We start from the raw sequence: 14,259 nt of genomic DNA on the forward strand, positions 1-14,259 counted from the left end.
CCAAATGTCATTGTCAATGGTGGAAACAATCACAGAAGGCGTACTCGTCACTCAACAGCGGAAAGACATGGTTCTAAAGGGAATACTTCACAGCTGTTGAGAGAATCGAGGTTTTGGTGGGATGTTTCTCCCCCACTTCGGTGAGAAGGATAAGCTTGGCAAATCAAAGCTGGCATTTCTTCTTTAGCATCTGATTTAGGAGATTACACATCAGAGGAAAGCACTTATAAAAGGATTATAGCATTACAGAAAAATAATTGGAATGTTTCATCTCTGAATATCATATCTTGTTAAAGTTGCTGTAGGGACTGGCCAGATTAATTAGAAAGAAGGGATATTCAATTTCTCTGGCTCAACACTCCGATGGTCAGAGATATTCCTGTTTATACTAATAAATGTTAAGTCTAAAGATAAACCAAAGGAGTGAATTGAAGGAATTAGTCTGGAAAAACTTGGCACTTCCGACCATGTATCCTCCAAAAAATGATCTATTCAGTATACATAGGGAAGAAGTTGGGTCATAATGTCCCCATTGTTCACAATTCTGTAGTCAGATATGGGAAGTAACAGAGCTAGGTGCGCTCAGAGCCAGACACTGACATGGGAGCTTTATTAATGTCACATCTTTTAATTCTTCTTGAAATCCCATGAGTTTATTTTCAGGGAACAAACTGACTCTTGGATTTCAAACTCAGATCAATCTGATCTCATAGTGCCAGGTACCATCTAGGATAAAGGTCTTTATCAGTGATAATGGCAGATATCCCCATCAATCATGCCACATATTCACGTCATTTTCTGCCCCTGGACATTGTGCCATTTCCTTTGAACTAAAGTTGGGGGCCACTGGACTTCATTCTGGCCAAGAGAAATGTAAGTGAAATGGATTCACCACTCTCTAGTGCAGACAATTAAGGGCTTCCCTCATAGCTGTTGGCAAAGAATCCGCCTGCAATGCAGGAGACTCCGGTTCGATTCCTGGGTCGGGAGGAGAAGGGATAGGCTACCACTCCAGTATTCTTGGGCTTCCCTTGTGGCTCAGCTGGTAAAGAATCCACTTGCAATGAGGGAGACCTGGGTTCGATCCCTGGGTTGGGAATATCCCCTGGAGAAGGGAAGGCTACTCACTCCAGTATCCTGGCCTGGAGAATTCCATGGACTGTATAGTCCATGAGGTCGCAAAGAGCTGGACACAACTGAGCAACTTTCACTTTCAGGAGAGACAATTAGAGTGGCTGTGTTTCCTGCATCTTACACTTCCTTTGGGGAACCACGTGGCAGTGAGACAAAGGAAGCAGGACCTAGATGAGTGACTTAGCAGGTAGAAGAGAAAGCAACTCACCTATTCACCCAAAACTCCATCTTCGAGATTTGATTCAACACCAGTGCACAGAGGCTGAGTTTTCAGCATCACCTTTGCCACACTCCAAATCACACATGAGCAGCTGCCCTCATGTCTACAACTGTGACCTCAGCTGCCCTTCACAGGAAAGGCTGATTTTCTCCTCTGCATAAGCTTTCCTGTATGTTAGACACCTTGCCACTTGATTGGCCCTACATCTGGAAGCCTCTTACCAATGATACACAGAAAAGAAACAAATCCCAAGTTTCTTTTAACTGTAGAATTATTCTCTTCCTCCCTCCTACTCCCCATAGACTAGCAATCCCAATGAAGTTTCCCTGGGTCCCTGCCCTACATTGCTCTGAAGTTTCTGTGGACCTTAGGTCCCTGACTCCAAACACACAAAGTTTAAACTCTGTACTTATTTCACCTTAACAAAGGACAAGGAATGTGTCTGAGGGGTAAACATTGAACTGAAAACTAATAGAGTAAAAACGACAGGAAGAATCTGAACTGCCTGAAGGCAGGATTAGAAAACTGGATGACTGAGCAGGAAAGAAGGCCACTGACAGGCAGGCTAACCACTTGACAACTTCGCCTCAGGCCAGCCCTTCCCAGACACAGGGAATGTGTCTTCTTCCATTACTGTCAAATGCTCCAATCGCTCTTTAAGATGTCTCTCTAAAGATCACCTTTTTTTTTTTTTTTTTGCCTCTTCGTTACTTTTTTTTTTTTTTTTTTTTGCTCACTCATTCAGCTATGCACAATGTGAAAGCAGTACAGAAGACGCGTGTGTTAGGATTTCGTGTGGAGGGTGGCCTGCATTAGCTGTTAAGGCAAAAGCTAAAGACCAGGGGCTGGGGTCTCTGATAACAGCTGACCTGGAGAGCACAGATGTGACTTCAGTCGTAAGTGTTCACCCCCATGTTAGAGCAGGCAGATAGCTAGATATGAGTCAAGGGATACATGGGCCATACGGCAGGAAACCACGCATCTTCTAAACAACATCCTTGGGGTCCTTGGGCAGACGAAAGCAGGAACTTCTAGACGGACAGGAAGCCACACATTTTGGGGTGACAAGGGTCCTGGAGGCAGACGAAGAAAGGTGGGAAAAGGCAGAAATCTTTGGTATTAGAAAGTAGTCTTTTGCTCATTTTACTCTTGTTACAAAAAAAATTAGTCTTGCACTTAAGTTCCCATTATGCGCCAATACCACGGAGCTTCCGATCAAGGCTGAATAAGGACAAAAATCTCTCCTCCCTTCAGGAAGGTGGCATTGGAACGAAAATCAGGGAATAAGAACCCCAAACTTCTCCCTCCCCAGTGAACATCTCACCCATTCGTTTTCACATTCTGCATAATCTATTTGCCAAAGAGACTCACTTGGCTCTGCCTTCTCTCCCCTTGAAAGCATGTGTGTGTGTTAGATGCTCAGTCGTAACTAACTCTTTGCAAACCCAAGGACTGTAGCCCGCCAGGCTCCTCTTTCCATAGAATTCTCCAGGCAACAATACCAGAGTGGGTTGCCATTCTCTCCTCCGGGGGATCTTTCTGACCCAGGGATCGAACCCGTGTCTCCCACACTACAGGCAGATTCTCAACTGTCTGAGCCACAGAGGAAGCCCCCTTGAGAGCATACTATCACTTAATAAATCTTTGCTTTTCTTTCTTGATCTCTCTGTCTCATCTCTGAATTCTTTCTGTGATGAGACAAGAACCTACACACGCACACACACACACACACACACACACACACAATTCTGTAAATGACTTCACTCCCTCCAGCACCAGAGATACTCAGGCCACAACATAAAGAGGTCCAGAGAACCCTGGTATGTAAAGTAGGAGAAAATAGCCTCCAGGGTACAATTGTAGCTTCCCTTGTAGCTCAGTTGGTAAAGAATCTGCCTGCAGTGCAGGAAACCTGGGTTCGATTCCTGGGTTGGGAAGATCCCCTGGAGAAGGAAGTGGCAACCCACTCCAGTATCCTTGCCTGGAAAATCTCATGGACAGAGGGCTGCAGTCCATGGGGTCACAAAGAGTTGGGTACGACTGAGCGACTAACACTAACACTAACAATTAGCACATAGGAGTGAAAAGGACCAAAGTAAGTACTGCAGCCTGTGTTGACTTTCAAAACACAGTGACTGTCCTAGTAATTGATTCCCAGCCGATGAGCCCTCAGAGTAGTAGACCTGCCACTCTTGAGATCAGGATTGTCAATGGAAATCATCAATAAACAATCTATAATAGGAATAGAGAAGGGTTTTATTTGAATCAAAGAGTCGGACACAACTGAGCAACTAAACAACAACAAGAAAGAGTTATAGCCCAGAAGCCAGCCTCTCCGAAACTAAGGAACTGATGCAGAGCAGTGCGGTTTTCAGCAGTTTTATAGCTTGTCAGAACAAAGCACATTAAAGAGTCAGGGATACATTCTTTCAAGGTTCAAAAGGGAAAAAAAAAAAAAAAACAGATTAGCACGTACACAGTCAGTCATTACAGCCTTGGCACCTAGTAAGGGAGCCTTATCATCAAAAGAATACCAACATTGGTGTCCCAGGAAGGGAGGCATTTAATCTTTATTTTTAACAAGGACTTATTTTTTATAATTCTGGTCAATGCACACTTTTTGTTAATAATTAAAGCAGATGTATAATGCATGCTTGATAGGCCACAAACAAGCTTTTCTAGTTAGTATCAAATTCAAGTTAACTCAGGTATAAGCCAGAATGACTCCATGCTCAGTTGCTCAGTCGTTCCCAGCCCTTTGTGACCCCATGGAATATAGCCCATCAGGCTCCTCAGTCCATGAAATTTTCCAGGGAAGAATACTAGAGCGGGTTGCCATGCCCTCCTCCAAGGGATCTTCCTGACCCAGGAATCAAACCCACTTCTCTGTGTCTCCTGCATTGGTAGGCGGATTCTTTACCACTGAGCCACCTGGGAAAGCCCAGAATGACTTCCCTATACCTCAATATGTGAAAATTTTTATTATAAAAATATAGAGTAGGGGAAGGAATCTTCCCACATGGTGCTAGTGGTAAAGAACCTGCCTGCCAATGCAGGAGACATTGGGTTCAATCCCTGGGTTAGGAAAATCTCCTGGAGGAAAAAATGGCAACCCACTCCAGTATTTTTGCCTGGGCTGGCTACAGAGGAGCCTAGCCGGCTACAGTCCATGGGGTTGCAGAGTCAGACACGACTGAAGTAACTTAGCAGCAGCAGCAAGGTGGAGGAAATGGGAAGGAAGATATGCAACAGGGAAAAGTAGGAAAAAGAGAGTGGAAAATTTGGAAGAACACACTACAGGGAAGAACAGTATGGAACAGGCCCTCAAAACACCTCAAAATCAAACTGTAGCAATTACAAACAGGAAAGAATGAGAAATAGTCAATGGAAAATGAATAGAATGTACAATAAATTCCAAGAGTTCAGAAGAAGAAGAAATCAGGAAAAAAAAAAAAAAAACCTGAGACAAATAATGTAGGATGATTGCCGTGAGAACTTCTGTGGATGTGACTCAGAAGTAACGCTTAAAAACAGCAGTTGAAACCAGGAAAAAGATCAAGAGGTCTTGACAACCCAGGCAGGACTGGCCTTTCATCATTTCCTCCCCAGATCTGGTTTTATAAGTGCCATTAAGAACAGAAGAAACATGAGTCTGTTTACCCTTCCCAGAGCTCAGCTGCTCTCTCAGTCACATTGTCAAGCCTCACCAGGGATCCAAAATGAAATAAATACCTCTTATCAGTGCTTCTTCCCTAATGGCTCAGATGATAAAGACTCTGTCTGCAATGCAGGAGACCTGGGTTCAATCCCTGGGTTGCGAAGATTTCCTGGAGAAGGGAATGGTTACCCACTCCAGTATTCTTGCCTGAAGATTTCCATGGATAGAGAAGCCTGGTGAGCTCTACAGGGTTGCCCATGGGGTTGCAAAGAGTCTGACACGACTATCTAACACAGACCTTGGTTATGTACTATGTGCTAAGTCACTTCAGTCATGTTAGACTCTGTGACTCCATGGACTGCAGCCTGCCAGGCTCCTCTGTCCATGGAATTCTCCAGGCAAGAGTACTGGAGTGGATAGCCATTCCCTTCTCCAGGGAATCTTAGAAACCCAGGAATTGAACCCACATCACTTATATCAGCCTTGGTTAAATAATTTTCAATTCTCAGATGCCGAGTGGAAGGGCTTCATCTTTCTCCATTCCCAGTTTCTTTTTTATGTCAACAAAATACATGCAAGTAGAAACTTAATAAAAGACCATATTTTGTAATTTGTTGATAAATTTTGAGAAGCAAGACCTGACTCTTTCCACCATGGCAAAACCCTAGATGCATCTGCCAAGCTAACCAGGCTCCCTCACGGACACTGACTGTATTTCTAAAGCTTGTGCACAAGGATAGAGGTCTCTGGCTTCTAATCTATTCTTTTCATAAACCTGAATATGGGGTCAGGGTGTGCCATATTTTATTATTATTCTTAAAACTTGTATCAGAGAATATCTGGGATCAGAAATAGGAGGTCAAGGTCAGGGTCAAAGTTGGAACAAAGTAGCTCTTGAACTCAGTCAATACTGAGATCCGAGCCCTAGATGAACTGATTCAACCAGAGTAAGGATCACAGCCAGCACTGAAATAGAAAGTGACAGAAGGGTGGGTGAACATGGCAAGTGACAGAGGTGTAATCAAGAAAATTCTCCAGTGCTATCTCTCCTTCCTTGGAGGAAAAGGAAATTGTTAGCTTGGATAGGTTGCCACCACCTCCCTGAAAGGCACACATCAGAGGGTTTTTCTGCAATGATAAGCCCATCTGTCCCTCTGGAATAATCAACCTTATAACCATGCTATTACTTCCCTCGTTACAGTAAGTCCCCTACATACAAACATATTCTGTTCCAAAAACATGTTTGCAAGTCCAATTTGTTTATAAGCCCAACAAACTTAGCCTGAGGACCCGACTAATACAATCAGCTATGTAGTACTGCACTGTAATAGATTTACTTATCCACAGACTGAGAGGAGGGAGGTGTTTTTGGAATGATTCCAGCGCAGTAGAGTCTGTGTTCCTATGAGATTCTGATACCTCCACTGATCTGATAGATGGCACAGCTCAGGTGGTAATGCAAGAAATGAGGAGCAGCTGTAAATACAGCTGAAGCTCTGCTCACTTGCCCACTACTAACCTCCTGCTGTGCAGCCCAGTTCCTAAGAAGCCACAGACAGGTACCAGCCTGTGGCCTGGAGGTTGGGGACCCCTGCTATACAGTACTGCGCCATAAAGTGCACAAAAGCACAACCACTTGTAAAGGAGCAAACATGTGACAATGTACACCAGACACGTGCACTAACTTACACCACTGAACATGCAAACACACACTCACATCTTTTAGAGTTCACAGTTAGAAGGTCTGTATGTAAGGGACTTACTGTACTGACTTGAAAGTGATCATTCTGGAAGTCTATTGAGGAAATAGAAGATTTCTCTAGGACTTTCTCTGAAATCTAGAGAAGGTTGAACAAGTCCCTTCAAAAACACTCCTTCCTGACCCAGTTGAACAGCCGCAGAGAGGGCTCAAGAGAAAGGGCTCAGTAGAAAGAAGACTCAAGAAGTAGGGCTGGTTTGACCTCCTGTCTGGTTGAACACCTAACTGTTGTTCCCAGAAGTTCCTGGGGGAGGTTGGGGGGGAGGGGGTTGCACAGCCAACAACTGTCACCAACAGGAGCTAAATCTGAGAGAAGCAGAGAGTTCATCAAGATATTGAGGACTTGAAGTGTGGAGAACAATCTACTTCCGAATCCACCAGGGACACTGTAAAGTCTGGGCCCTACCCTAGATCCATTCAATCAGAAAACCTGGATGTCAGCTCAGTAATCTGTATTTTAAGAAGTTTCCCCTACTCCTGGTCCTTAATCCACTCCACTGATTTAGGGACTCATCCTGTTCTGTCTTCACAGAATTAGCCACCTTCAAGAGAGAATCAGGTAAAATTCAACCATCTAGTTAATACCATGGGAGAGCATACATATCATTTACTTATTTCATCCCTCAGGGAATAATGGGGAGGGCAGGGGGAGGGAATGCCAGGAAACCCTAGAAGAGGATAGGAGCCAATTACAAGACACTAAAGTGCAACCTAGCCCAGAAAGATAGCTCTGTTAACCTCTGAGACATTTGAAATTTGGAACCAGGTCTCCCAGGTATGGTAATATTTAGGTGCTCAATAAAATAAGGACATGGAGAGAAGAAGGGAGAGAGAAGGAGTGAGTAGAATATGTTCAGTCTTACCCCAGTACTTACCTTCAGTTCAGTTCAGTTCAGTCGCTCAGTCATGACTGACTCTTTGCGACCCCATGAATCCCAGCACGCCAGGCCTCCCTGTTCGCTCAGACTCACGTCCATCGAGTCCGTGATGCCATCCAGCCATCTCATCCTCTGTCGTCCCCTTCTCCTCCTGCCCCCAATCCCTCCCAGCATCAGAGTCTTTTCCAATGAGTCAACTCTTCGCATGAGGGGGCCAAAGTATTGGAGTTTCAGCTTTAGCATCATTCCTTCCAAAGAAATCCCAGAGTTGATCTCCTTCAGAATGGACTGGTTGGATCTCCTTGCAGTCCAAGGGATTCTCAAGAGTCTTCTCCAACACCATAGTTCAAAAGCATCAGTTCTTCGGTGCTCAGCCTTCTTCACAGTCCAACCCTCACATCCATACATGACCACAGGAAAAAACATAGCCTTGACTAGACGGACCTTAGTCGGCAAAGTAATGTCTCTGCTTTTGAATATACTATCTAGGTTGGTCATAACTTTTCTTCCAAGGAGTAAGCATCTTTTAATTTCATGGCTGCAGTCACTATCTGCAGTGATTTTGGAGCCCCCCAAAATAAAGTCTGACACTGTTTCAACTGTTTCTCCATCTATTTCCCATGAAGTACTTACCTTAATGCCCCTGTATTCTATCCAGGTCATACCCTCTGCTCTAACTCTCTTGCAATCAACCTCTCCTTTCTCAGTGGGATTCCCATTCAGCATGCTGACTCCTTTTGAGGAAGGTCTCCTGACCTATGGAGCTAAGAGATTCTCAGTCCATATTAACTTCTATTCCCTCTGAGTCTCCAATGTGTCTGCTTAAAGAAGAAAGCACTTTTCTTCTATTTTTATAGACTCTACTTCTGGAGGTCACAGCAGCTGGGGGGCATGCACAGAGAATAAGACGCGGATGGATGTGCAGCCCTGGAGCTCAGACCATTCCGTATTTCACTAGCCCTTTAGTCACCCTGCAAACCCAAAGTCCAAACCCAAAGTACAGTGGGTAGGGGGTAGGGGGAGCAGCGAACAGGAAGGGGGAAGGTGTGACTTCTGAAATGTTTCACAATTGTCCCCATCCTTGACCATAAGGCCTCTGGGTCTTCCAGTCTGTCATGAATTCAGGGGGCATGGTCCTGGCATCATCCTCCCTACCACTGACATTCTTGTTTCCAGACTTTCCACTCCAATTACTAAATGTTTTAAGGTCACTGTATCTGAAAGCACACTCTGTGCTAGGCGTTGAGGCTACACTGTTGAAATGGAGTACATATGTTTTAATATTCAATTTCAAGTTCTTGGTTTCAGACTTGAAAACTACACAGAATAAAATTAAAATAATCTCTAATCCTATCACAAGCTGGAATCAAGATTTCCAGGGGAAAAAATCAATAACCTCAGATACACAGATGGCACCATCCTTATGGTGGAAAGAGAAGAGGAACTAAATAACCTCTTGATGAAAGTGAAAGAGGAGAGTAGGAAAACTGGCTTAAAACTCAACATTCAAAAAACTAAAATCAAGGCATCCAGTTGCATCACTTCAGGGCAAATAAGAAAACAACAGACAGTGACAGACTTTATTTTCTTGGACTTCAGAATCACTGTGATGGTGACTGCACTCGTGAAATTAAAAGATGCTTGCTCTTTGGAAGAAAAGCTATAACCAACCTAGACATTATATTAAAAAGCAGAGACATCACTTTGCTGACAAAGATCCATCCAGTCAAAGCTTTGGTTTTTCCAGTAGTCATGTATGGATATGAGAGTTGGACCATAAAGAAAGCTGAGCACCATAGAACTGATGCTTTGAACTGTGCTATTGGATAAGACTCTTGAGAGTCCCTTGGACTGCAAGGAGATCCAACCAGTCCATCCTAAAGGAAATCAGTCATGGGTGTTCATTGGAAGGACTGATATTGAAGTTGAAATTCCAATATTTTGGCCACCTGATGTGAAGAGCTGACTCACTGGAAAAGACACTGATGCTAGGAAAGATTGAAGGTGGGAGGAGAAGGGGACAACAGAGGATGAGATGGTTGGATGACATCACTGACTCAATGGACATGAGTTTGAGCTAGCTCCATGGGTTGGTGATGGACAGGGAAGCCTGATGTGCTGCAGTCCATGGGGTTGCAAAGAGTCGGACACAACCGAGTGACTGAACTGAATCCTATTATCCATCAATAACTCATTGTTAATGCAGGTCAAGAAGCAACAGTTAGAACTGGACATGGAACAATAGACTAGTTCCAAATTGGGAAAGGAGATGTCAAGGCTGTATATTGTCACCCTGCCTACTTAATTTATATGCAGAGTACATCATGGGAAATGCTGGACTGGATGAAGCACAAGCTGGAATGAAGATGGCCAGGAGAAATATCAATAACCTCAGATATGCAGATGACACTAGCCTTATGGCAGAAAGTGAAGAAGAACTAAAGAGCCTCTTGATGAAAGTGAAAAAGGAGAGTGGGAAAGTTGGCTTAAAACTCAACATTCAGAAAACTAAGATCATGGAATCCAGTCCAATCACTTTATGGCAAATAGATGGAGAAACAATGGAAACAGTGACAGACTTTATATTTTGGGGCTTCAAAATCACTGTAGATGGTGACTGCAGCCATAAAATTAAAAGACGCTTGCTCCTTGGAAGAAAAGATATTACCAACCTAGATAGCATATCAAAAAGCAGAGACATTACTTTCCCAACAAAGGTCCATCTAGTCAAAGCTATGGTTTTTCCAGTGGTCATGTATGGATGTGAGAGTTGGACTATAAATAAAGCTGAATGCCAAAGAACTGATGCTTTTGAACTGTGGTGTTGGGGAAGACTCTTGAGAGTCCCTAGGACTACAAGGAGATCCAACCAACCCATCCTAAAGGAAATCAGTCCTGAATATTCATTGGAAGGACTGATGCTGAAGCTTCAATATTTTGGCCACCTGATGCGATGAGCTGACTCATTTGAAAGAACCCTGATGCTGGGAAAGATTGAAGATGAGAGGAGAAGGGGATGACAGAGGATGAGATGGTTGGATGGCATCACTGACTCAAAGGACATGAGTTTGAGCAAGCTCCAGGAGTTGGTGATGGACAGGGTAGCCTGGCATGATGCAGTCCATGGGGTCACAAGAGTCAGATATGACTGAGCAACTGAATTTAAATGATTCCTCCAGCAGATTTCTTACTTATGCTCTCTTCATTGTATTCTACTATATAAATTTATTAGACAGCCCTCTTTTCAATAATTTGGGTAATTTCTCATTATTCATTATTATTTTTAAAACCACTGGGTAAACATATTCATTGATAAATCTTTGCAAACAATTTTGATCATTTCCTTAAGATAAACTCCTACAAGAAAAATGAGTGAATGAGCACCGCACTTTTAAAGCTTGTGATGACTATTATTAAATCACTCTTCATATGTAAGTATTTAAATTCTCATTAACATTGAAAGAGCATTTTTCTTTTCTTCACCACTATCAATACAAAATATTGCATTTTAAGTCTTTAAAGACTTGTTAAATAAAACAAAGAAGACAGTATTTTTTTTCTTTGCTATCTTTTGCCAATTATCTATCCATATCTGTTGTTCATTTTCCTGATTTTGTACATTGATCTATAAACACATTTTTATGTGTTAAAGATCTAACCCTCTAAATTATATATATGACAAATATTTTTCTATTTTTTCACTTAACTTATTTTATTCTCAACATTTTTGTGTTAAAATATAAGCATGGTGGCCAAATCATTTATGCAATAATTTATGCCTTTGCTTTGATGTTGAAAAATAAAGGTTTTTTCCTCACACTTAGACAATTGCCTATATTTTCTTAAAATGTTATGTGATTTATTGCTTTACATTTACTCTTTAATTTAATGTTAGTATATTTTAGTGGACTGTGTGCTATAAGAATTGGACCATTTTTTCATATAGATAGTTAATTGTCTCAGCACCAGAAATTAATAAATCCTTCTTTTAACCATTAATTAGAAAACTCTCTTTAATCATATACTAAGTTCTTATGTGCAAATACTTGTTTCAGGGTGCTATTTTGTTATTTTTTCTATTCAACTGATTTGTATGTATTTTTGCTTCAATATTGTAAAATTTTGTGTATTTTAGGCTTAACATATACTTTACTATCCAGTCACGCAGCACTGCTTTTGATCTTCCAGATCCAGGGATCAAACCCAGGTCTCTTGCAATCCAGGCAGATCCTTTACCCTCTGAGAACTTAGAATTATGTTTCAAAAAAAACTCCTGTTGGTATTTAATTAGAACCCACATTATACCTATAAAATTTTGGGAACCTGCAATATCTATACAAATTGAGGGTTCTCATTCATGAACTTTTATTTGTATTTGTTCAGTCAAATCATTTTAATAACCTGTTGTAATAACTTTTATAGCATTCTGTAGTTTTCTTTAGGCTATGTACCAAATTCATGATTAAAGATAAACTCATAGATATTTTACTTTTGTATTTCTATTATGGATAATATTTTCCCATTATACATCTAGAGGTACTAGATGTATAGGTTAAAATAATTGATTTTCCTATTTTTATTTTAGATCCATTTATCTTTTTACACTCTTTTTACCCTAAATTTGTTTCCATAACTTCCCTTAGTCTCTGTCTCCTCTAGACAATTCTGTTTGCCCCAAACGTCATAAGAACAGTTTCCTGCATATCTTTGTAGTTTGGGGTGTCTGTGGTCTGTGGTCTCCCATAGCATGATTCAGTTGAGATAATCTAAAGGACCCTTTCAGGTGGTAAAAAACCTGGAAAAAACCTCAGTGGTAAAAAAAACCCGCCTGCCAATGCAGGAGATGCAGTTTCGATCCCTGGGTCAGGAAGATCTCCTGGAGAAGGAAATGGCAACCCACTTCAGTATTCTTGCCTGGAAAATTCCATGGACAGAGGAGCCCGGCAGGCCACAGTGTACTGGGTCACAAAAGAATCGGACACAACTTAGCTACTAAACAATAATAACAAAAGACACTTTTCATTTTTTAATATGAGCATATCTATCAGACAGAGACAGCATGGGCATCCCCTTTTTATTTCTTCCCACACTCAATCACTCTGATATTCTGCAGATTTTCCTCTGACAATTTCCTCTGCCTTGAATCTCTTCTCCCATCCATTCCTGCTCTCTTTACCCTTCTGCCCACTTTCTCCCAATAGGATTCTCCCATTGCGTGATCAGAACCACTCCTAATCCAATGCTCGGAATAAATATCTTTGTTCCTTTATTATGAATCTATTCATATCTGCATATCTGTCTCCACATTAAAATCTAAACTAGAGAATGAAGATTCCCAAAACCTAGCACTATGTCTGGCACACAGAATGTGCTCAGTAAATGTTCACTAAGTGGAATAAAACTGAGTGAAAGGCTCTCGTATTTGTGGCTAAGCCAGCTAAAAAGAAACTCCAGTGGAATGAGAAATGAACTTGCATATCCTTAGCCATACTGATATGTGCAAAAAAAGTTCTCCATTTCCTTCTTCTATTCTTTTAAGCTCGTGTTTGCTTAAGTCCCATCCACCTGCTGCTCTACAGCTGTATCAGGGAATAAGTCTGTGCTCTAAATTACCAACTCAGAGCTTCCTGGTGGTTTTTCTACTAACAAGCTGCCAAGTCCAGAATGATGGGGTTTCTGTTTTAGCTGACAACCAAAACAAAATCTGGCTGCTCTAAACAGGCTTTTTTTTTTTTTTTTACTTCACTTGCTGCTTCTGCAGCTAAAGTGGAAAATGACATATGAACTACCAAAGTCTGAGGCCAGTATTTCTATGAAATTCCATGGGTTTTAACACAAGGCATCAAGAAGTTGTTTGCAGGTTAAGTGTTTACTTCTATAGAAAGCACCCATGTGACATATGAAAAATACTGAAAACCTTACAGGCTGACCAGGCACTTCCCTGGTGGTCCAGTAGCTAATACTCCAGTCTTCCAATGCAGGGGACCCAGGTTCAATCCCTGATCAGGGAACTAGGTCCCATATGCCGCAACTAAAGATCCTACATGCCACAATGAAGACTGAAGACCTAGCACAGCCAAATAAATCAATAATTTTTAAAATAAAAAGTTGTCTGTGGCCCTTCCTGCCCAGGCACCCATCTCTGATAACAGTACCAAGAGTTGCGATGTAGAGGGACTCACTAGTCTGTCTGTTTTCTCACCTCTAAAAGGGAAGAACAAACTAGTCAAACTTAACATTTGCTTCTGCTAAATTTTCTTTGCCATTAGACAAAAGAGTGACCCATACTGGGAACCTCAGACACTGAGACAAAATGGTGAAAAGCTATTTGGGGACTAGGAGGTCTTTCAGTCCCACTCACAACAATCTTGGTGTCAATTAAGACTCAATCAAAGTGTACTGAGAAAAGTATAAATGAAACGAGCATCATCTCCATATTGGATCACCTTGCCGCACTTCTCATCTCCTTTGGGTGAACCCATCTGGTGTGGGGACAGGGGGACAGAGGAGGGGAGACCTCAGAAGATCACAGCATCCCCTTGAAATCATCCAACCCTCATATTCTATAGCACTGGGGAGAAAGAGGAGAACTTTTCAATTGTCAGATAGT

Source organism: Ovis canadensis, chromosome 3 (assembly GCF_042477335.2).
Source record: "Ovis canadensis isolate MfBH-ARS-UI-01 breed Bighorn chromosome 3, ARS-UI_OviCan_v2, whole genome shotgun sequence".
In the NCBI taxonomy this organism is placed as follows: domain Eukaryota; kingdom Metazoa; phylum Chordata; class Mammalia; order Artiodactyla; family Bovidae; genus Ovis; species Ovis canadensis.